This window comes from Eriocheir sinensis, chromosome 6, assembly GCF_024679095.1.
Source record: "Eriocheir sinensis breed Jianghai 21 chromosome 6, ASM2467909v1, whole genome shotgun sequence".
Lineage (NCBI taxonomy): Eukaryota > Metazoa > Arthropoda > Malacostraca > Decapoda > Varunidae > Eriocheir > Eriocheir sinensis.
Window position 1 is genome coordinate 7648787 of NC_066514.1, and position 24154 is coordinate 7672940.

Here is a 24154-nt window from a genome sequence, read left to right on the forward strand (position 1 = left end):
CCACATGGAGGCGATGCCGAGCGTCACTTAAGATCCAAACGGCGGTACTAGCGGCAATGCTCAGTGCCGAGTGATCATGACGCTTCCCGGCACTCGAGTGATCATGAGGCTTCGCGGCACCCGGTTCCGCTACCTGGTGCCGCGAAGCCTCATGATCACTGCCGAAGCGTCATGATCACTCGGTACTGAGCGTTGCCAGCACCGGTACCGTCTGGATCATAGTGACGCTCAGCGCTCGCCCGTCTCCATGTGGTATCACGCGGTATGGACCCGTGAGGAGACGCCGAGTCATTGCCTAGCTGACCGTCTCCCCAAGTTCCCACCATTTTGTCCTGCTTTCCGTTTCCATCACAGCTCCCGTTTCATTATTTTATTATTTGATTTATTTATTGGAGTTACTGATACTATTGATGTCCGATTCTTTTTCTTTTTTAGGTTGCTAATAAATTTAGTTATTGTTATTAGACTATTATCGAGTCGCCATATCACCGAGCTATCCACTCACTGAGGGGTGAGCGCTCTCTCGCTCTCTCTCTTAATGAAGTGAATATTTATTTTTTCGATAAAAAAATAGCATGTATAGTTATTATGGATGTACTCGATCATAGTCTAATAACAATAACAATATTTATTAGCAACCTAAAAAAAAAATCGGACATGAAGAATTATCAATAAATCCAATAAATAAATCCGAGCAATCTGGTACCGGTATCGTACCGTTTAGCTGGTACCGTTAATACCGGTACCGGTACCGGTACCTGCCCACCCCTAGCCTTCTCATCGTCCTCAGGCCTCCGCCCATAAACGTCCCGTGGAGCATGGCTCCGAAACCGGTAGTGAACCATCGTCGCCTGCTGCCAAAACATCACAGCGCGGCGATGCTCCTGCTCAACTTTTGAAATCTGACCACCCCCTACCTCGCCCTCTTCCTCGGACTGCTCCTTCAGTGCCCCTTCAGTGCCCGTACCTGCTGCTCCGGCCTTCGCTCCCCGGGACGAGTACGTTAAGCTGGCCTTTAAGGAAAACCCGAACTGTGACGTGAAGCTTCGCTGGCTGGCTGAAATTACCAAGGCTTTTCGTCTCGACCGGGAGCTGGCGGAGGTGAAGATGTCAGCTGTTACTTCTCGGTTCTTGTACATCTCGAGGCGCCGGGCGGACATCATTGAAAGGGTCAAGTGGGGTGAGTTCATGTCCTTACACCTCGGTATTCAGGATTCAATCGACAGTCCCCGCAAATTCCACACCTACCTCGTCACTCGCTACCCTGTCGAGGCTGACCCCTCCCTTGCCAAGGAACTGCCAGGCGTGCATACTGCCCGTCGATTCCATCAAAACGGAGCCCATCAACCGTCTGGTCATCATCTGGAGTCTCCCAGAACCTCCACCTGTTGTTAATTGAAAACAATTAAACTTTATGACTGACTTTGATATGACGATTCTAAATATATATATATATATATATATATATATATATATATATATATATATATATATATATATATATATATATATATATATATATATATATATATATATATATATATATATATATATATATATATATATATATATATATATATATATATATATATATATATTTATATATTTAGAATCGTCATATCAAAGTCAGTCATAAAGTTTAATTGTTTTCAATTAATGAACCATTTTCATTTACTAAGTTATTCCTCGCTAACTGAAGAAGATTGATTTCCTTTACCTGAAATGAAGGGTGCAGTCATTCCTATCTGAAAGTCATAACTCAATTAATTTATGAAGAAATTAATTGTGAAATATATATGAAAGAAAATAGATATGTACTTGCAGACATACATATGTATATATGTACGTATCAATATCGATCCATGTATACATACTTAATCCTATATATACTTCAAGAAAACTTAACGTATTCCGAAAAAAAAAGAAACATCCATATCACTGTAGTTATAGTACGATAAATGGGTGTGGAAGCAACGAGAGAGAGAGAGAGAGAGAGAGAGAGAGAGAGAGAGAGAGAGAGAGAGAGAGAGAGAGAGAGTTTAGTTACGTACAGTTATATATTGAATGAATTACTATTATATGTCTGTGATGGATAGGATAAGGTAAATCTTGGGACAGAGCTTGGAATCTCTACAATGTATGTATATATATATATATATATATATATATATATATATATATATATATATATATATATATATATATATATATGTTTTTTTTTTTTTTTTTACGTTGTTGCCTATTGCGCCGGTAGGCATCTTCCTGGTGGGGCCTGATGGTCGGCCCAAGGCTTCTTCCAGGTGGGGCCTGATGGTCGGCCCAGCCCGTTCTGGCGCAGGCGAGTGTTTATAGTGGCGCCATCTTGCATTGGCTCATGCTGCCCCCCGGAACTCGTTCTTGATTCGCTTGGACGGCTTCCTCTAGAGCCCGGGTTGATGGGTGGTCTTCAGGACAGCATATGGGTAGTTTTAAGCCACTCGGCGGTGACTGAAAAATCCGAGTATATATATATATATATATATATATATATATATATATATATATATATATATATATATATATATATATATATATATATATATATATATACATTGTAGATATTCCAAGCTCTGTCCCAAGATTTACCTTATCCTATCCATCACAGACATATAATAGTAATTCATTCAATATATAACTGTATGTAATCATAAGCAACAACATATCATGGAGCCGCTCAGTGTTATATATATATATATATATATATATATATATATATATATATATATATATATATATATATATATATATATATATATATATATATAAAACACGTCGCTGAGCGGCTCCATGACGTTGTTGTCGCTGCGGCTGTGGGGCTCAGAGTGATGGCTGCTGCCCGATATTCCGTGAGGCCGCATCACAGTGTGTATGCTTCATCCGGCCGACGAGGCTCCGCCCACTTTCGGCCGCCGGACGTGCCGCATCGCATAGTGTGTCCGCCTTAAGGGGAACTGTACTCTGTGTTGGGTGTCAACTCTGAAGGAAGGTGAGGGTCACTGGCATCAGCAGACCTGGCTCACCAAGATGGGAAGGCTGAGGACAGTTCCGGGCGGGAACACCGGGATATTGGGAATGTTCACTCAATACTTAACCAAGTATTACTGTTTTTGGCCTGCTCATAAGTGTTGGTGGCCGTAAGTCGCATATGCTGTAATTCGAGGACTATTGTATAAAGATGCATTCAGTATCCTGATTCTCTTGTACCCTAACAATTTACATTGTATTAAAAATAGGGATAAAATATTGTCAGCAAACCAGTAGTTATAAAATATACCTCACCCACATGGCCAACACGTATGTAATGGCTATCTAAGTTGCCTTTGTTCATTCTTATGTATAATCATCATAAATAAATGTTTATAAACTCTTGGTCTCCCTGTAACAAGCTGGCACTGTGGACCCCAAGCCCCGGCGAGGCTCATGAGTGTGCAAACCTTGTGAAACACGGAGCGTCTCTTCCAGGATGTGGGCAGGGTTTATGCCTGCTGGTCAGGTCACTGTTCCTCCGTGGACTTCCGCTGGTCTGAGGAGTGTGATATCCGGGAGGCTTGTGGCCTATGTCTGCAAGAGACAGGCGGTGGCTGGAGCACAAGGTGAGTGTGGGCGCCGCCCTGCAGTTTTTTCAGGAGTGTGGCAGCTATGGAACTCGTGAGTAATGTTTTCTTCTGATCATAAGCAATCATTTCACATTTAGTTTACAATACTTCTCCACAACTTCCTTTAATAAGGTAATGGCTTTTAGGGCACTTTCATACTAAAATAGTCACTCATTTTTTCCTACAAGTTCCTTATCTTGACGACCTTGAACCCTGATTGACAGAGAAATCACTTGTTCTAAGAAACAAATGATTGTACTCATTGCCATTGTAAATGACGGGACAGCAGGGGCACCCATTGCCCTGGGCACTGTCCCAGTTGACTCATTGGAGCTCTCGTGCCCTGCTTTCTCTAGGAGTGTCATTCAAGGGGGAGACTTTGCTAAAAGAGTTTCTAGTTTTCCCTGTTCATAAACACCTGTTTTGCAACATTTACCCCCCTTCCCTCCCTCCCACCTCTGCTGCATGTAGTCTGTGCCACCCTCCCCTCCCTGTGGACCACACTTTTAGACTCCTGTCTCTAAATGGGTGGGAGCCCATTACCCTTTGACACAGGGCCAGTGTGACATCCAGGTTACCACAGTGTGCCTTCCCCAGGTTTCCCCAGGTACCCATTTATCCACCAGCTCCAAAACAAGGATGAACAGTTGGGTTAGCTGTGTGCTGCCTGCCTGGGCAGGGGTTCAAACCTCAGCCTCTGTATGTGCAGCTAGGCACGCCAGCCACTGCACCACAGAGGCACATAACTCATATAACTGCTCTTACATTACAGTTTAGGATATAAATATTTTCCTTTATCTAAAAAGTCCCTCCCTGCTGTGTTTACTTTCTTCCAGACATCTATACCTTCACACCTAACATTTTTCTCAGTGAAAATCCTCACGTCCTCCACAATGGAGAATCACCAGCGATCAAAAAAGCCTGAAGAGAACTTGGAGGCCCTGAAAGCTGCCATGACTGTAGAGGACAGAGAGTGTTTCAGCTCCAGCACCGCCGACTTGGAAGCTGAACAACCTCCTCCCTGCCTCCATATTTCACTGATGATGAAAGAAAAAGGTTGTGATTTTGTGTCCTCATAAAGAGTGTAAAACTGAATGTTCTGTGTTGGATGTGTTGCAAACTGGTCATCCTCTGTGCCCAGGTCAGGAGAATGCTGCCCCACCCAGATGACAGCCAAAAAGGAAAAAAGAAGAGATCATCACAGGAACCCCCCCCCCCCCCCCTTCTCAGGCCACAGACTCCATTGCTATTTTTTTGTATTTTTCAGATGGACTCTTTGGCTTGAATAATGCATTCATATATTTCCCACAGCATTAATATTGTTGCATAGGCATGAGAACATATGCGTGTACGTGGAGCTTCACCTTATACAGCCCCAACCACCACCATTCTTCTGGCAGCGGAAGAGGTGACCCTGAAGCGCACGCACTGAGCTGCGCTCCTTCAGTTACCCTTTGACTTCACTGGAAGCAGGTGGATGATGTGCAGCTGTCTCCTCGAGTACTCAGAGTGCATGTGTATGTGTGTGTGTGTGTGTGTGTGTGTGTGTGTGTGCTCATTGGTTCAATCTCTCTGTTCATATCTTAATTTTCTTGTGTGTGTGCGTTCATGTTGCTGCATACAGAGTGACATTTGGTTGCTTTGGCCAGGTGCGCGGCTGTCCTCCAGCAGTGGCGGAAGCAATGCCCGGCGTGGCCATCTCCTGCACCTAAAAAGATATCCCTTTGCTATGTAGGGTGGCTGTACTGAGTACTTACTGGGGCGGCCTTCCTTTGTCTGTGTAGCCAACACCTTCCTATGACGTACACTTTGAAGAGGGAGTACCAAGACACCTCTCCGCCTAATCTGACCATTATCTGTATGAGCAATGCTTTGAATATATGTTTGCCTGCACTGCCTCCTTTAATGGAAAACAAAGTGCACAGCTTGTCCCCCCTTTCTGTTCTTTCCTTTATGTAGAATCTATGCAGTTTTATGTATTTTCCAACTCGTGATGAGATGACCAATTTTTCAGGTCCTTGCTGTGGAAGAGGAAAGCATGGAGGAGCTGACTGATGACTCCACCGCCTGACATGAGGAAAGAGCTTGCCTTCATTGGACTCTCTCTGTTTGAGTAGGCAGGCAAAGCAGTGGGTTATATTAAGGAACTATTTATGTACTGTACTGAGGGGAGGAAAGACGAGGCAACCAGCTCTTGGGTCAGCTCCATTCCATCCATTCCTCCCTTCTGTCACATTTGCACACACTGCCTGTTCTCTCCTCATGGCCTTCAATATTCCCAAACAAAGTCTCCTCAAGAAGTAAGGCTACTAACAATTACCGCAAACTATTAGAGAACTTTTATTTTCACTTACAGAGCCAGATGTCTTTTTATGTAACTGAAAAGAGATGAATTACTTGTATATATATGGTCATGGTAGTAGAAGAAGCTGTTATAGTGGTAGTAGTAGTAGCACAAATAACAGTAGTAGTAGTAGTAACAGCAGCAGCAGAAATGGCAGTAATACTATTAGTAGTGGTAGAATGAAACCATTTTAGTCAGTCCATTGTGGGGTAGGCTTCTGCAGGTCCTTTCCTCCCCTCTGCTCTGCCACACAGTCCTGTCCCTTCATCTCATGTGTTATCTACAGGTAACACATGACAGGAAGTGTTGGGACTGAGTGGCAGAGCAGAGGGCAGGAAAGCACCTGCAGGACTCGCTAAAATGGATTAACTCTAGTAATAACCCAAGTTGATGTTTGCATGTACGTGGTTTGCCTTTACTTTCTCTCTCTCTCTCTCTCTCTCTCTCTCTCTCTCTCTCTCTCTCTCTCTCTCTCTCTCTCTCTACTCACCACAGCTCACAGGCCCCACAGAATGGGCCCCACAGTATGTTTACAAACCCCACAGACACATGCCCCCCAGACACATATATAAGACCCTTCCCCCTTACTCTCTCCCTCTCTGAACCAACACCATCCTTGGCATATGCTCCCTGTTAGTAGAGTGTGTGTGAGGGAGATCAGAACAATAATAAAATGTATCAATAAATAAATAAATGAAGTAAAAAGAATAACTGTGTGTAAGTCTTCCCTCTGAGAGAGAGAGATGAAATGAATAAATCTAAGTTCCATCGACATCAAAATCATAGAGGAGGAGGAGAATGGGATAAGGGAAGGAAACTTGAGAGATGGAAAAGAAGGAGTAGGAGGAGAAATGGAGATGTAAAATATAGGAGGAAGGAAGGAAGGCAGACCAGGAAATGCAGAGAAGCAAGGCGCGGGAGAATGACAGGAGAATAGTTGGCAGGGCGGGGACACAGGAACAGGAAAATTGGAACAGCAAGAGGAAAAAATAGAACATGAACAGTAGGGACAGGACAGAGAGGGTTACAGGAGGAGGAGGAGGAGGAGAACCAGAAGGAAATGGGAAATGAACAGCGAGACCAAAAAGTATCTGTGGCTACAATTCAATGAAGAAAATGTAAGTCCTGCACCTTAGGAGGGGATATCCAGCACACCAATACCACATAGGAAACACTCCACTATCCACCACAGAGGCAGAGAAAGACCAAGGACTGTATGTTATCAGGCTACCAGTGAAGGGATATCCAGCACACCAATACCACATGGGAAACACTCCACTATCCACCACAGAAGCAGAGAAAGACCAGGGACTGTATGTTATCAGGCTACCAGTGATTGTGAAATATGTGCCAATCGCAGCAGACGGGTTAAACCTTTATGGAGTATGTGGTGCTTTTCTTGAGGGCAAAGAGTCGTCTGTTTCCGTCTGTTGCTTTGGTTTTGGAGGAACCTGACTCGCCGAGCTCCTTGTCGGGGATCTTGCAGCTGGTGATGATCCCATTCTGGTGCTCGGCCAGCGGAGGCTCCCAGCAGATGATGAGGCTCTGAAGGGAAAGGCCGTGTGAGGGAAAAAAGTTGTACGATAAATTATGAAAATATAATCTTAAAAAGTTTGAACATTGTGTGAGGCCGTGAATGCATCAACTTAACCCCCTGACTGTGGATTTCCTACCAGAAGACCTCACCAAGCTACAGGAATGGAACACAAACTGGCTGCTACAATTCAGTGGAGAAAAATGTAAAGTCCTGCAGCTTGGGAGGGGATATCCTGCGTACCAATGCCACATTGGATACACTCCACTATCCACCACAGAGCCAGGGAAAGACATGGGAGTAAATGTTTTCAGGCTACCAGTGAAGGCCAAATCCGTGCCAATCGCAGCGAACGGGTCAAATATAATGAAATATAATGAATGTGCAAGGGTTAAAAATACTGAAACAATGAATGTGCAACTTGTAGAGATGATGTGAAGGAAACGAACAGAGCAGAAAGCTATTTAAAAACGAGTTTCACAATGCATCTTTGCCTTGGAAGCCTTCCACAACTCACCCTTGAGCTGGCAGCCTCAACGCTCACATTCTGAGGCTCCTTTGAGGGCACGTCTGAGAAGGTTCTGGCAGTGACCTCCGGGGTGGCGTCTCCCCCGCCATTACTGTTGACGGCGGTGAGCCATACGCTATGCTCAGTGAACTGGTCCAGGCCTTGGAGGTCATATGACGTACCAGTGACCTCTACCTCGTGTTCTTCTGCTGACCCAACCTGAGGAGAAAATTACAAGGGAGACAATGGCTAAGATACACACTGGCACTTGTACAAACACACGGCTATGGTTACCCTGTACTCAAAGGAAGGTCACTAATGACACACAAGGATATGGGAAGACTTTTGTTAGGCAACAGGGACTCCACATTTAGCACACAGTTCTATAAGGCCGTCCACATCTGCATATAGAACATGGTGTATCCCGTGATGGGCGTTTTGGCCAGTACGGGCGGCGACCAAGTGACACCCAGACTGGTGGGTGAGGTGGGGACAACTTTCAGACTCTGGGGCGGAGGGCAGGTCCAGGTCCGGCTTGGTGAACACCCGCACCTCGTGTATGGAGGCGCCCACCAGGCCGCCGGAGGTGTAGGCCGCCACCCGCACCATGCAGTTACTCCCGGGACTTAGGTCGCTGATCTGGGTCTTGTATTCATCCAGTCCCTCGCTGGAGGAGCTGCACTCACGTTCTGGACGCGTTCTCTGCAGTGAAGGAGGAAAGTGATGTGTGAATCACTTACTTTTGATGAAATGTTATATATGTACTCGCTAAAATGTTATTATTTCTTCATAATCACTGGAATGGCAGTTGGATAACTCTGTATTTGCTAAATACATCTTAACAGTAGTAGTATTGTGTTGAATTTTTTATGCAATAAATATTCCCAGGTTGTGTCCTTTGGTTCTGACATGAGTGATCCTTCCTGCTTGTAGATGACTGACTATCCCAGGAGTAATTATTGTGAACAGCATAAAGACTAGTAGACACAGTGACTGTCAAGGCGCACACCAAGAGGAGGCAAATGATGTAAACAAGCTGCGTCAACAATGAGCAGACATTCTAAGTATTGAAAACAATGAGTAGTAGTAGTAGTGGTGTGCCTGAGCTGCCCCACTTACTGTGTCTGTGACCTGCCTTGTGCGTGGGTGGGGGCATGCTGCTCCTCCCTGGAGGTGAGCCCAGACAACTTATTATCAAAATACCACAACAAAATAGTCATTCTCGGGTAAATCACATTTTAGTGAGTCAGTAACACTCAGCACCGGCTTTGATATTTCCAGACTTCAGGACAATCAAATATGAACACATTACTGGAGACGTGTGCTTTGCCCACAGTGTAATCTATGCATTTTATTCAGTCTTCAAGGAATAATAAACACAACAAAGGGTTATGCTTACAGCCATGCTAAGAAAATCACATGGATCAACATCAATAACTTGGGTAATGTACATTTTTTTAAAACTGCAGCGTCTGTACCAGCGGCTGCAGCTGCCTGCCAGAAACATTGGAATACATTCAGTAACCTTGTAAATGTTTGCTTCTGGGCTTATTAGCAATCTAGAATTATCTGGACTAGTCACTGCCTGTGTCCAATGCAGACAACAATACATCAGTACTCATGAATGCAAACAAAGGGCTACAGTGTGAACAGTGTCTGCCCCGCACGGCACCGCTGCTTACTTGACTCAAGGACACACAGCTGGGCGTCCCCGGCGGAGCTGTGCGCCACACACTGGTACATCCCGGAGTCCTGGCGCACCAGGCCATGGATCTCCAGGTTGTTGCCGCTCACACTCTGCAGGGAGGCTTGGCATTACACACACCTAACACAACACAGCTGTGTTTTGTGTAGCTATTGACAGCATTATATTTATCTCCCTGCATAGAGCCTTATATCCCTTATCTACTGAAATCCCTTATGTATCTACTTAGAACCTTGTATCCCTTTTCCTTTACTTATCCTTTTAGAACCTTATGCATGGAACTTTATGGATTCCAATGTATCTCTTTACATACCTTATGCATCCATTTCGAGCAGTGGTTCTTAACCTTTTTACTTCCCCGACCCTTCCAGGAAGTGGTCCTTCCCTCCACGCCTCCTTGCATCTAGCAATAAAATTTCCTTACAGATGTTAATGACACTGGCAAACCCTAAGTAGGCTACAGGAAACTGAAGTAATGGCGATACTTTTGCATTTGTTCATAAACTTCTCAATATTAGCCCACGCTCTTGGTAAGAGAATAGCAAAAATAATTAGAGAAATTCCTAGTTTTCCCCTAGGGCTCGCACCCCCCCTGGAAATTACTGTGCTCCCCCTCAGAGGGGTGCACCCCCCAGGTTAAGAACCACTGATTTGGAGCCTTACATTCCTTTCCCCTTATGTATGTATGTATGTATGGTATGTATGTATGTATCCATCAATCTATCTATCTTATGAATCTACATATCTCTGTCCTTTTAAACCTGTAACAGCGATAAATTTCCACACCGCCACAGAAGTCCGTCTCACCTGAAGGTATTCCGTCTCCACCAGCAGCTCGCCGTTCTTAAGCCAGTGGAGCGAGGGCTCAGGCTGGCCTTACACGCTGCACTTCAGCTCCACGTGCTCCTTTTCATAGGCGAGGGCGTTGGCCGGCTGCCTCAGAAACCTCGGAGCAACTGTCATACAATTTTCAAGCTCTAGTAACTGAGAGAAACATGATAACTGAAGAACACTAAGATTTTTACTATGCCAAACTTTAAACACTCAAACCGCAAAAATATTCCTAGTCTTTGTTATTCCATTTTCAACATTTTCACCATTCTAGTAACTGAAAGGAACTTAATGATAATTGACAAACACTGAAGATTTTTACTATGGCAAAATTTATCCACACAAATCACAAAAAAATATGCACAGTCTTTATTATATCACTGAAAACACTTTAGTACTGAGACAAACATCTACCCTAACCTAACTTAACGATAACTGACAAATGCCAACCTTTCACAATGCCAAACTTTATATACTCAAACCACAAAGATATGAATAGTCTTTCTTATACCATTTTCAATACTAGTAACGGAGACAAACATATGATCATCATTTCCTGGACGCCTGCTCCTGGGAGCTCCCAGCAGGGGATGGCCACGGCAGAAGAGCTTCCATCTTTCTCTATCCAGACACTCCCTCCTTGCCTGCTCAAAGTTTTTCAAAGATCTTTCCCCCCTCTCCCTAACGTACTCTTGCACCCTATCCCTCCATTTCACTGGAGGTCGTCCTCTAGAATTCCCTCCCTCTATCTCACTCAGATACACCCTTCTGGTCATCATACTCTCCTCCATTCGCTCCATGTGGCCAAACCACTTTAAAGTCTGTCGCTTCACTTCTTCCACCACTCCACACTTCTTCCCTTCACCCCTGTGACACATTCCAAAATGCTCGTACACACTTTCATTATTCATTCCATCCATTCTACTCACACCACAAGCACTCCTCAAATAACACATTTCCACTGCCTGCACTCTAGACCTCTGACTTTCATTCCAGGCCCACGTTTCACTTGCATATGTGAGGGATGGTACTATTATTGTATTTCTCAAATCCCTCTTTACCTCCATGCTCACACTTCTGCCATTCATGATTCGTCCCAGAGACCCTACCACCTTTCTTCCTTGAAATGCCCTTTCTCTTATCTCTCCCTCTGTGCCACCATGCTTACACATAACTGATCCAAGGTACTTAACCTCATTGACCTCCTCCATTTCTTCAACATTCAAAATTATTTTGCATTCTTTTTCACATTCAATTCCCACTCTATATGGGCATACAAAATCTACAACCTCACTTCTACTTCGCTCACAAACCATCACTTCACTTCTGTTGACATTTACTTTCAGCTTTCTCCTATTACAGATACTATCAAAAACACTGACCAAATTTTGTAGGTCACTTTCATTTTCTGCAATGAGCACCGTGTCATCAGCAAACAGTATCGAATTCAGTACCCACTTCCTTCCCTCATCGAACAGTCTTACTCCATCTTCTCCAGCTTTGCCCTTCATTTCTCTAATGACACCATCCTTATAAATATTGAATAACCCTGGTGACATGACGCACCCTTGTCTTAAGCCCACTTTTATCCCAAAATGTCCACTTGTTTCTACAGAAATTTTGACACATGCAGATGTATCCTCATAGAGAGACTTTATTAGCTTTAGCTTTTTCCAAATCCATGAAGGCAGCGCATAGTTTATTTCCTTTTGCAATTATTTTTTATACTACCATCCTGAAGGAAAATATCTGATCCGCACATCCCCTTCCCTTCCTGAAGCATCCTTGTTTTTCACTGATTTTCTCTTCTGTAAGTTTTTGCACTCTCTCTATTATGAGTTTTCCATATACCTTTCCGGGTATACTCAGGATACTTATACCTCTATAGCTCCCGCATTCCCCTCTCCTGCCCTTCCCCTTGTAAACTGGGACAATGATGGCTTTTGTCCAGTCTGCTGGCACCCTCCCATGCTACTTCACATATCTTGGCCATCCATTTCACGACTTCATCTTATATGACAAACATATAATTCACAAACACTAAGATTTTTACCATGCCAAACTTTATTCCCACAAAGCACAAGAGTTAACCAGCATCTTCATTCTTTCATCCCTTTCACTGGTAAACTCTGGAACAGCCACCATGTGTCTGTATTTCCTCCTGCCTATGACCTCTACACTCACTATTGACCTCTCATTTTTTTCTTTATAGGAGCAGTGCTTTATTGTTTTCACCGTTTTTTGCCTTTGAACTCTTTCATTGCTGTAAAAAAATATATATGTCATAGTTTTGTCTCACCTTGGACCTGTATGTGGGCCACGGCGTCGAGCGAGTTCTCCCTGTTCTCCGCACGGCACCTGTACGTCCCCTCGTCCTCCTCCTGCAGGCCATGGATGTGCAGGCTGCTGCTGGTGGTGCCGCAGAACAGTGTGTCCAGGTCCCTGAGGAGAGGCAGAAAGGTACTGTAAGCAAGTGAGTTTTGTATCTAATTGCTGTTTGTCACAATTTTTCTTATTTTACAGTAGAGGAAGCAGCTCAAGGGAAAAAAATAAATACCAACAAAAACAGTCCATTACAATAAGCCTGCTGCAACACTTACCTTATATACAGCAATAACTGCAACACACACACACACACACACACACACACACACACACACACACACACACACACACACACACACACACACACACACACACTAAAAAAAAAAGTAATGGGTATATATTTATTTGATTCTGAAACCTCTCCCTCAGTCACTGTTATCCAAGCTCTCAAGACACATCAAAATGCCCCTCTCAGTCATCATCATCATTTCATCGACGCCTGCCCTAGAGCTCCCAGCAGGGGATGGCAACGGAAGAAGAGCTTCCACCTTTCTCTATCCAGACACTCCCTCCTTGCCTGCTCAAAGTTTCTCAAAGATTCCCCCCCCCTCTCCCTAACGTACTCTTGCACCCTATCCCTCCATTTCACTGGAGGTCGTCCTCTAGCATTCCCTCCCTTTATCTCACTCTCATACACCCTTCTGGTCATCTTACTCTCCTCCATTCACTCCATGTGGCCATACCACTTTAAGGTCTGTTGCTTCACTTCTTCCACCACTCCATACTTCTTCCCCTTCACCCCTGTGACACATTCCAAAACGCTCGTACACACTTTCATTACTCATTCCATCCAATCTACTCATACCACAAGCACTCCTCAAATAACTCATTTCCACTGCTTGCTCTCTAGACCTCTGCCTTTCATTCCAGGCCCACGTTTCATATGTGAGGGTTGGTACTATTATTGTATCTCTCAAATCCCTCTTGACCTCCATGCTCACACTTCTGCCATTCATGATTCGTCCCAAAGACCCTACCACCCTTCTTCCTTGGAATGCCCTTTCTCTTATCTTTCCCTCCGTACCACCATGCTTACACATAATTGATCCAAAGTACTTAAACTCATTGACCTCTTCCATTTAATGCGAAAGATTACTTTACAATTGATCGATCAAATAGAACAAGAAGAATTCACAATTTTAAGATAAGTGGTAAAAGATTCTCATCGCATGAAGCTGAACACTTCTTCTTCAATCGAGTTGCTAATGTTTGGAACTCTCTACGGCCTTCAAGAATAGATTAGACAAGTGTTTTGAATCTAACCAGCAACTAAGATATTATTCATTGTCGTAATAACGTTAAGTTCTTTCGAATACTGGTGTCCTTGTCCGCTTTGATCGCCCGGTTAGTAGTAAGTAATGGTAGTTCTTTCCTCTTTCCTACATAATTTCCATGCAGTTTTTCCATGCTGCATGTTTTTTTCCTTTCCTGCCAGCTTTGGCTGGAGGGATGGGGGGGTGGGGAGGAGCCTTCGCCTTTGCTGTCCCTCATCTTCCACCTTTGATTAGATAGTTAGTGTAGCTTGTCACAAACAGCCTCGTAAGGACCAGCAGGTCTGCTGTTGTTTGTTCTTCCTTTGTGTTACTTTGTGTTCTTCAAAATTAAAAAATATTTTGCATTCTTTTTCACATTCAACTCCCACTCTACATGGGCATACAAAATCTACAACCTCACTTCTCACAAACCATCACTTTACTTTTGTTGACATTTACTTTCAGCTTTCTCTTGCTTTCTCTTGTTACAGACACTGTCAAAAACAATGACCAAGTTTTGTAGGTCACTTTCATTTTCTGCAATGAGCACCGTGTCAACAGCAAACAGTATTGAATTCAGTACCCACTTCCTTCCCTCAATCAGTCAGCCTGTGAAATGATGAAGGCTGAGCACCAGGCAGGGAAGAGAACATTCCAGCAAACTATAATGTAAAAAATGTACCAACTCCAGGGCTCTCTCCAGGGCCGCGTCCTGGCCAGAGTGGGGACCATTGTCAGCCTCCCCTAACCTGAGTCTCCTCTACACCCACCAATGAATGGGTATCAGGTATCAACGGGGCTGTGCTTCCTCTCTGGGGTCTAAACCGTATGCAGAGATCTGTCACTTCTGAGCTTCATGTCCTCACTAACCGTTTCCCTATTGTCTCACCAACACCGAAGAGTAGTTCAGCATGCTCCCTAAAGACAGATCCTCTCTTTATCCACACCACACTACATTCACACAACATATACACCTTTTCCCAAAATTAAAATTTCAAAATGGCGCACATACACCAAGCCTCGGAGTCCCCGCCTGGGGGGGGGACCACAAATTCCCCCAGGGAGGACTCCCCTTCTGGCTGCCGACCTAGAGAGGTGTCTTGATAACTCCTCGAACCTCTTTCTTCTCAATTTCTGCAACATTCGCGGTCTTCGCTCTAATTTTCATTCTGTGGAACATCATCTCTCCTCCTCTAAGCCTCACCTTCTCTTCCTTACCGAAACACAGGTTTCTGAGGCTACTGACAGCAATCTCTACTCTGTTCCCTCCTACTATCTCTATCCTAAATTTCAATCCAAAGCTGGATGTTGCGCCTACGTGCGCAACGACATCACTTGCTCTCGTGCCCACAACCTTGACTCTTCTGAATTTTCCACCATCTGACTAAGACTTCATTGTCATTCTATTACTAAATACATCTGTGCTGTTTATCTCTCACCTAACTCTACCAACTATGTAAAATTCTTTGACTATTTGAATTCTAAAGTGGAGCACATCTTGACCCACTCTCCCTTCGCTGAAATCTCCATCCTAGGATATTTCAATGTTCACCACCAGCTTTGGCCTTCATCCTCTTACACTGGTGAACAAGCCTACAACTTTGCTATCCTCAATGACCTAGAGCAGTTGGTCCAGCACCCTACACGTATTCCTGACCGTCTTGGAGATCGGCCCAACATTCTAGACCTCTTCCTTACCTCAAACCCTTCTGCTTATTCTGTCAAACTGTTCTCTCCGTTGGGCTCCTCCGATCACAATCTTATTTCTGCATCCTGTCCTATCGCTCCTGTACACCCTCTGGACCCACCGAAGAGGCGATGCTTCTGGCATTTTGCTTCAGCTCGGTGGGACGACCTGAGGATGTACTTTTCCGATTTCCCGTGGAATGATTATTGCTTCCAGGATAGAGACCCCTCTGTGTGTGCTCAGCGCATCACAGAGGTGATTGTCTCTGGAATGGAGGCATACATTCCTCGTTCTTTCTCTACTCCTCACGTTAAAAAGCCTTGGTTTAATTACGCTTGTTCTCGTGCTGTTAATGATAGAGAGGTAGCTCACAAAAGGTAATGCTAATTATGAACTTTACATTTCTGCCCGAAATCGTGCCAAATCTATTCTCCGACTAACCAAAAATTCTTTCATTAATAGAAAATGTCCAACCTGGCTGTCTCTACCTCTTCCTGTGACTTCTGGCATCTAGCCAAAAACATCTCCAACTTCACTTCTTCATCTTTCCTCCACTCTCAGTCCTGACGGCAACACTGCTGTCTCATCTATCTCTAAGGCTGAACTCTTCTCTCAAACTTTTTCTAAAACTCCACTCTGGACGATTCTGGGCATATTCCTCCTACTCATCCCCCTCTGACTCCTTTATGCCTGTTATAAAGATTCTTCAAATGATGTTTTCTATGCCCTCTCTGGTCTCAATCCTCAGAAGGCTTATGGACCTGATGGAGTGCCTTCTATTGTCCTTAAAACTGTGCCTCCGTGCTGTCACCCTGCCTGGTCAAACTCTTTCGCCTCTGCCTGTCAACATCTACCTTTCCTTCTTGCTGGAAGTATGCCTTCATACAGCCTGTGCCTAAGAAGGTGACCGTCCAATCCCTCAAACTACCGTCCTATAGCTTTACTTTCTTGTCTATCTAAAGCTTTTGAATCAATCTTAACCGGAAGATTCAAAAGCACATTTCCACTTCTGACCTTCTATCTGATCGCCAGTATGGGTTCCGCAAGGGCGTTCTACTGGTGATCTCCTAGCCTTCTTAACTGACTCTTGGTCATCCTCTTAGCTGTTTCGGTGAAACTTTTGCTATTGCGCTTGACATATCAAAAGCTTTTGATAGGGTCTGGCACAAATCTTTGCTTTCTAAACTACCCTCCTACGGTTTCTATCCTTCTCTGTACCTTTATCTCCAGTTTCCTTTCTGACTGTTCTATTTCTGCCGTGGTAGACGGTCACTGTTCTTCCTCTAAATATATTAACAGTGGTGTCCCACAGGGTTCTGTCCTATCTCCCACTCTTTTCTGTTGTTCATTGATGATCTTCTTCCAAAACGAACTGTCCTATCCATTCCTACGCCGATGATTCCACTCTGCATTACTCAACTTCTTGTAATAGAAGACCCACCTTCAGGAACTTAACGACTCAAGGCTGGAGGATGCAGAACGCTTAGCCTCAGACCTTACTATTATTTCCGATTGGGGCAAAAGAACCTGGTGTCCTTCAACGCCACAAAACACAGCTTCTCTACCCATCCACTGACACAATCTTCCAAACAACTATCCCCTATTCTTTGACAACACCCAGCTATCACCTTCCTCAACACTAAACATCCTCGGTCTATCCTTAACTCAAAATCTCAACTGGAAACTTCATATCTCATCTCTTACTAAATCAGCTTCCTCGAGGCTGGGCGTTCTGTACCGTCTCCGCCAGTTCTTCTCCCCTGCACAGTTGCTGTCCATATACAGGGGCCTTGTCCGCCCTCGTATGGAGTATGCATCTCATGTGTGGGGGGGCTCCACTCACACAGCTCTTCTGGACAGAGTGGAGGCTAAGGCTCTTCGTCTCATCAGCTCTCCTCCTCATACTGATAGTCTTCTACCTCTTAAATTCCGCCGCAATGTTGCCTCTCTATCTTCTATCGATATTTCCACGCTGACTGCTCTTCTGAACTTGCTAACTGCATGCCTCCCCCCCTCCCGCGGCACTCGACTTTCTCTTCATGCTCATCCCTATACTGTCCAAACCCCTTATGCAAGAGTTAACCAGCATCTTCACTCTTTCATCCCTCACGCTGGTAAACTCTGGAACAATCTTCCTTCATCTGTATTTCCTCCTGCCTACGACTTGAATTCTTTCAAGAGGAGGGTATCAGGACACCTCTCCTCCTATATATGATCTTCCTTTCGGCCACCTCTTTTGTTTTACTTTAGGAGCAGCGAGTAGCGGGCTTTTTTTTTTTTATTATTGTTTTCTTTTTTTGTGTGCCCTTGAGCTGCCTCTTTTGTTGTAAAAAAAAAAAAAAAATGCCCTCTCGGGGTACGTAGTGACGGACAATCCTGAGTCTATTGTGTGATGAGATCATGGTGAATTACACACACACACACACACACACACACACACACACACACACTCCTAACTAACAGGGAAATGAGGACAATAATCAGGGACAAGGCTTCCAAATGGTGCCCGGTGAGGAGTGGGGTCCCACAAGGTTCGGTGCTGGCGCCAATAATGTTTGCTGTTTATATAAATAATATGGTGGAGGGAGTGACCAGCTATGTGAGTTTGTTTGCAGATGATGCAAAGCTATTGAGACGAGTCAATGATGTGAAAGACTGTAAGGCATTGCAGAGGGACCTGGACAAAATATGGGAGTGGAGTGGTACATGGCAGATGGAATTCAACCTTGGGAAATGTGGGAAATGTAAAAAAAATAGAGTTTGGTAGGAGTGGTAGAAGATGTGAATATGATTATAAGATGGGAAGTGAGATAATATGCAGAGTATTGGAAGAAAAAGATTTGACTGTCTCAGAGAACATGTCACCGGACAAACACATCAACAGGATAACGGGACAAACTATGACTTTGCTGAGGAACATAAGGACGGCATTTGTGTATTTGGACGAGATGATGAAGAAAATAATAGTTACAATAATAAGGCCAAGGTTGGAGTATGCAGCAGTGGTCTGGTCTCCTCACGAAAAGAAGAATATAAGAAAGCTGGAAAGAGTACAGAGAATGGCAACTAAGATGGTACCGGAACTTAGGGATCGGACTTACGAGGAGAGACTCAATAGCATGGGGCTCACAACCCTGGAGAGAAGAAGAGAAAGAGGAGACCTGATAGCGATGTACAGGGTGGCGAGCGAGGTGGATAATCTGGACAGAGAGGACCTGTGTGTGTGGAGCGAGAGAGAAACAAGAGGACATGGAAAGAAGTTGAGGGCGACCACGTGTAGGCGAGATGTGAAAAAGTTTAGCTTCCCAAACAGAAGCATTGAGCTGTGGAATGGACTGGAGGAGGTGGTGGTTTGTGCAAGAAACATTCATGATTTTAAGGAAAAGTTGGATAAGAGAGGATATGGAGACGGGACAGCGCGAGCGTAGCTCTTTTCCCGTATGTCACAACTAGATAAATACACACACACACACACACACACACACACACACACACACACACACACACACACACACACACACCAGGTAATATGTTGTTAGTGTGTTAATGTCACCTTCCCAGGAATCAGGACAAGATGGAAGGAAGTGGTTTTCTCTCCTTGCTATACAGAATATGAACCAACATGTGCATCCTCAGAAACAGTCACTGAGCCAAAGACAGTCTTACCAAATCCTACACAAGACTGCCTGACTACTGCCCGTCAAGAGGCACTGTGAGGGATGACAGCCGTGGCACTCACAAACAATGCTGAGCATGGCGCGGGTGGATATGAAGGTGCCCACACCCAGGGAGGCACTGGTGGATGCCTTCATCAGTCTGCTCCGGGCGTTGACCCAGGTGAGGTGAAGCGTCCCGTTGGGCACCATGCACCTGCAGGGAGGGACGAGGTGCAGGCCAAGGTGTGCTGTGAGTGCAGGGAGAGGTGAGGTGTGGAGGTTCTGTGATAATAATAAAAAGGAACAGAGGAAGGATGGAAAAATAAATAGGCAAGAAGGAAACCAGAGAGAATGACAAGACAGAATAATAATAAACAAAGGCAAGAAAGTGAGGGAGGCAGGAGAGGAGGAAGCTCTGGGTTCATTCTTTGATATTCTTGGCCAACACACTAAGACAAGGTGGCTGAGCTGCATGAAGGTGGACAAGATGCGTGACCACACGTCCTCTGTGTGTACTTGAGGCCACTTCCAACACAATAACGTTGAATTTAATTACCCCAGGCCATTACTCCTTCCTCCACCCTGACGGCAAGACACACCCACACACCCCAGGCCATTACTCCTTCCTTCACCCTGACGGTCACACACTCACCCACCCCAGGCCATTACTCCTTCCTTCACCCTGACAGCCAGACACACCCACCCACCCCAGGCCATAACTCCTTCCTCCACCCTGACGGCCAGACACACCCACCCTCCACCCTGACGGCCAGACACACCCACCCTCCACCCTGACGGCCAGACACACCCACCCTCCACCCTGTCGGCCAGACTCACCCACCCTCCACCCTGACGGCCAGACACACACTCCCGCCCGAGGCCATTACTCCTTCCTACTCCCTGACGGCCAGACACACCCACCCACCCCAGGCCATTACTCCTTCCTTCACCCTGACGGCCAGACACACCCACCCACCCCAGGCCATTACTCCTTCCTTCACCCTGACGGCCAGACACACCCACCTGCCCCAGGCCATTACTCCTTCCTCCACCCTGACGGCCAGACACACACACCACCCCAGGCCATTACTCATTCCGTCACCCGGACGGCCAGACACACCCACCCTCCCCAGGCCATTACTCCTTCCTCCACCCTGACGGCCAGACACACACACCCACCCCAGGCCATTACTCCTTCCTTCACCCTGACGGCCAGACACACCCACCCACCCCAGGCCATTACTCCTTCCTTCACCCTGACGGCCAGACACACCCACCCGCCCCAGGCCATTACTCCTTCCTCCACCCTGACGGCCAGACACACCCACCCACCCCAGGCCATTACTCCTTCCTTCACCCTGACGGCCAGACACACCCACCCACCCCAGGCCATTACTCCTTCCTCCACCCTGACGGCCAGACACACACACCCACCCCAGGCCATTACTCCTTCCTTCACCCTGACTGCCAGACACACCCACCCTCCCCAGGCCATTACTCCTTCCTTCACCCTGACAGCCAGACACACCCACCCACCCCAGGCCATTACTCCTTCCTCCACCCTGACAGCCAGACACACCCACCCACCCCAGGCCATTACTCCTTCCTCCACCCTGACAGCCACACACACCCACCCACCCCAGGCCATTACTCCTTCCTTCACCCTGACGGCCAGACACACCCACCCACCCCAGGCCATTACTCCTTCCTCCACCCTGACGGCCAGACACACCCACCCACCCCAGGCCATTACTCCTTCCTTCACCCTGACAGCCAGACACACCCACCCCAGGCCATTACTCCTTCCTCCACCCTGACAGCCAGACACACCCACCCACCCCAGGCCATTACTCCTTCCTTCACCCTGACAGCCACACACACCCACCCACCCCAGGCCATTACTCCTTCCTTCACCCTGACAGCCAGACACACCCACCCACCCCAGGCCATTACTCCTTCCTTCACCCTGACAGCCAGACACACCCACCCCAGGCCATTGCTCCTTCCTCCACCCTGACAGCCAGACACACCCACACCAAGCCATTACTCCTTCCTTCACCCTGACAGCCAGACACACCCACCCCAGGCCATTACTCCTTCCTTCACCCTGACAGCCAGACACACCCACCCCAGGCCATTACTCCTTCCTTCACACTGACAGCCAGACACACCCACCCCAGGCCATTACTCCTTCCTTCACACTGACAGCCAGACACACCCACCCCAGGCCATTACTCCTTCCTTCACCCTGACAGCCAGACACACCCACCCCAGGCCATTACTCCTTCCTCCACCCTGACAGCCAGACACACCCACACCAAGCCATTACTCCTTCCTTCACCCTGACAGCCAGACACACCCACCCGCCCCAGGCCATTACTCCTTCCTTCACACTGACAGCCAGACACACACACCCCAGGCCATTACTCCTTCCTTCACCCTGACAGCCAGACACACCCACCCCAGGCCATTGCTCCTTCCTCCACCCTGACAGCCAGACACACCCACACCAAGCCATTACTCCTTCCTTCACCCTGACAGCCAGACACACCCACCCCAGGCCATTACTCCTTCCTTCACCCTGACAACCAGACACACCGACCCCAGGCCATTACTCCTTCCTCCACCCTGGCGGCCAGACACACACACACACCCCAGGCCATTATTCCTTCCTTCACCCTGACGGCTACACACTCACCCGTGAGATGCGTCACACTTTCCTTCTGGTTCCCGCTGCGGCCTCAGGACACAACACCTTCACAATGCATCCTCTTCTCGGCCTGCACTGCCCCGTGCTGGCAGGTCGTCAGCAACAGGTCATCATCGGCACTGAGGAAGGTGTGAGGGTCAGGAGGGCAGGAGAAGGTCAGAGGGAAGAGGCTGTACAGTACACACACACACACACACACACACACACACACACACACACACACACACACACACACACAATGTGTTGCCTTCAGCTTCGTTTTTAATATCTTAATAGAAGTGTGCTTCCTGGTTGTTGTGGTTTTTAGGGTGACGCAACACAATGTTAAATTATGAGGTTTATTCATATTATGTTGGTTTATAATGGTAGCGAGTTTACTGAGGTTAAGTAACAATATTATTTACACTTCATCTTTATGTTGGTAATGGTAGCGAGCTTTTACCGAGTTACTCTACAATACAGATTTCAACTCATCATTCCAATCACCAGAAGGGCCTACCCAATCACAGTTAATTTCATAAAATATATGTAGATATAGAGTCCTGGCCATAGCTAACAAACTACCCTTGTCAAGTTTCTATGGTGCATAATTATACAATAAAATATATCCCTTCAACCACCGATCGATATGTGTTCACAAAGATGATCATGGGGCAAGGTATTCGTGCGGTGTTAAGATACCAAAGGGGGTGATCATAAGCCCACACAAAAGGGGATGTTCACGTATTACATAGTGACACAACAAGTGAGGTACCAGCTCAGTCAGTATGCTAGGGAACCTGTGGGTGTGAGGTGGAGACGGTGTGTGTCAATTCAACTCTTTTAAGTAATCTTAACATTGTATCAAGATAACACACTCACAAGCTTGGTCCCTAGGAGCTGGGTTCAACGTGTTATAGTAGTAGGATATCAATGTATTATTATTATTATTATTATTATTATTATTATTATTATTATTATTTAATATCACCACGAATAAGGCATACAATTTTCAACGGAAAAAAACCCACGACAGACAGATCACGCCACCTTATAGGAATGTCGTCCGTCACTGTTTACCGTCTCAGTTTGTATACAAAGCATTTCACCAAGCTTGAAGGTCACCTTGACATACGTGACCAATTGTAACTTCATTATTTTCCAATCTGTAACTCGTCACTCCTTCACGAGAGTCCGACTGACACACAACGGCAGTCGCTCTCGCTCCCACGCTCCTTGTACACATAGGCTAAGAATATATTCGCCTTAAGGAAGCTGAAGTCTTAATCAACGCCCTTTAAACGCCCCCCGGTACACCGTTACAAACGTACCTGTGGGTGTGAGGTCGAGACGATGTGTGAGGAAGACACCCTCACACAGTCGGCTTATCACCTCTTCACACTGCCCGCGGCTAGCCAGAGGCTAGTGAACGCATTTATCGGTGGTTTAGTTTACATACAATTGGCCTGTTCTACCAGTTCAGAAGGAGTTCCGAAACAACTGGTTCTCTCACTCAAGACAGGTGAAAAATTCTGTTCGTCAATCCTCCGTGAAAAAAAACTAAGTAATGATCATTCGGCACCTTTGGCCGAGGCGTAGTCACGCCACCAGCTCAACATCTGGTTCGTCTGTCTGTCTTGTGGTTCGTAACTACCTGATTCACAAGCAACACATCAGTTATTACAGGTTATCGATTTTCTCAGTTTTCCCCGCATTACACACACACCGCCACTTTGTTTACACCAAATCACAGATTTGTGTTGTCTAGAGGGCGCGGCGAGATGCTCAAGTGACGCTACTGAGGTTGCGACGGCGGCCATGTTGCTACGGGTGTACTGTGTCTCGGGGATTGGGGTGGAGGTTGAGGGTGGGGAAGACGTTGGGGGAGGGATTGGGATGGGGTGGGGAGGAGGTTCCGGGGTGGATG

General features: G+C 46.1%; 1 long non-coding RNA gene across 2 annotated transcripts; it reads right to left on the reverse strand.

The window, feature by feature from the left end:
* Positions 1 to 7388: 7388 nt before the first annotated feature.
* On the reverse strand, positions 7389 to 22373 carry LOC126989490 (uncharacterized). 2 transcript variants are annotated; one of them, XR_007743376.1, is made up of 7 exons: positions 22237 to 22373; positions 19622 to 19752; positions 12857 to 12999; positions 10534 to 10682; positions 9704 to 9818; positions 8031 to 8723; positions 7389 to 7524 (listed from the first exon to the last, which is right to left on the reverse strand). It is a non-coding gene; the product is annotated as an uncharacterized LOC126989490 (long non-coding RNA). The 2 variants fall into 2 exon arrangements; XR_007743365.1 differs by having other exon boundaries at positions 19622 to 19786; positions 22237 to 22363.
* Between the last annotated feature and the right edge of the window lie 1781 nt (positions 22374 to 24154).